The sequence below is a fragment of the Camelina sativa genome, chromosome 14 (assembly GCF_000633955.1).
Source record: "Camelina sativa cultivar DH55 chromosome 14, Cs, whole genome shotgun sequence".
In the NCBI taxonomy this organism is placed as follows: domain Eukaryota; kingdom Viridiplantae; phylum Streptophyta; class Magnoliopsida; order Brassicales; family Brassicaceae; genus Camelina; species Camelina sativa.
The window spans coordinates 29,068,186-29,069,720 of record NC_025698.1 but is presented as its reverse complement, the minus strand read 5'-3'; positions in this window follow the sequence as shown (position 1 = coordinate 29,069,720).

The following is a 1,535-nucleotide window of genomic DNA, read 5'->3' as shown; positions in this document are numbered from 1 at the left end:
AAAAAAAAAATCTAATTAAACGTTTATATATCCATGAATCGAATAAAAGTGATGCAATAGATGCAAGGGAGAGAAATAAAGATAAATTACAGTTTCACTTGAGTTTTATAATAGAGGAAGTAGGGGAACTGTTTTAAGAATCGTGGTAGTTTTTTTTTTTTGGTCAAAAGAATCGTGGTAGTTTTGGATGAGAAAAATTGGGGATTTTTAAATTGGAGATTTTGTGCTTTTAATTACTTTTACGTTTATTTTGTTCAGTTTTTACATATTTGCTTTTATTTTTTAATTTGTTTTGTTTTGTTTATTTAATTGTATAAGTGACTTGTGCTTTATAGGATATAATTAGATAAATAGTGATTTATAGAAGAAATATACTGTGTTTTTTTTTTTTATTTACAGATAGTAGTATTTTTATTATTTTAAAAATTTTTAAAATAGGGTGATTTACTCAAATGTTATCCAAATAGGTAATATTACCAGAATCCAAAAAAAAAAGATTTTATTACCCAACATGCCCTTGTTTTATGTTACCGGAAAAAACGTTATTACAAAAATGTCATTGCCATGTCAGACGCCATGTCAGAAATCGTTGACGTGTAACCATAACTCATCCGTAACGCGTTACAGATGAATGTTGCGGTTGATTTATAGGTATGTTGCGGATGAGTTATGGAAAAAAACCTTTGAGTAAGAGCGGACGGTTGACTTATAGCATAACTCAACCAAGCATTACGGTTGACTTATTAAAATCTGGTTGAGATATGCTATAACTCAATCGTCCTTATGGTTGAGTTTTCACCCGATGGTTGAGTTGTCAAAATTTTGGCTGAGTTATCAATACGACACGGCTGAATTACCATTTTCTGACTGGTTGAGTTATGAAAAATGGCTGACTTATGAGTACCTGTTACAGTTGAGTTATTGTACAACTCAACCGTGATAGGTTGACTTATCGTACAACTCAACCGTTATAGGTTGACTTATCATACAACTCAACCATTTGACGTTGACTTAGTAGCAAAAAAATAATTACTAGAATGTTATTCAGTTACGGCTGACTTATTAAACGATACGGCTGAGTTACATATTTTCAGTTGATGAAGTGGCTGAATTTGGCATCAATGTTTTTGCTTTTTAATTACTGTAATGTGTTTTTAATTACTGTAATGTTTTTCATATTGTGACTGAGTTTTATATAGGTTGAGTTATTAATTGTTTGATGGCTGACTTGCCACGTCGGACTTAACATCCATGTCAGCATTCCATGTCATCTTTTTTTTTTCTCCGGAAATACGAAACGTCGTTCTTCAACTGGTAAATAAGTGAACTATTTACCTTCTTCTTCACTTTTCTTCTTCACCTAGTTCTTTCTACTTCTTCTTCACATTGTTCTTCACCTTGTTCTTCTACTTCTTCTTCACCTTGTTCTTCATTTTTCTTTCATGGATCCAGTTCCGGTTCTAGTTGTTTCCGGTAATTGGGTAAAGACACAGAGATATGTATTTAACACCGACGATAGAGGTTGTATAGTTGTG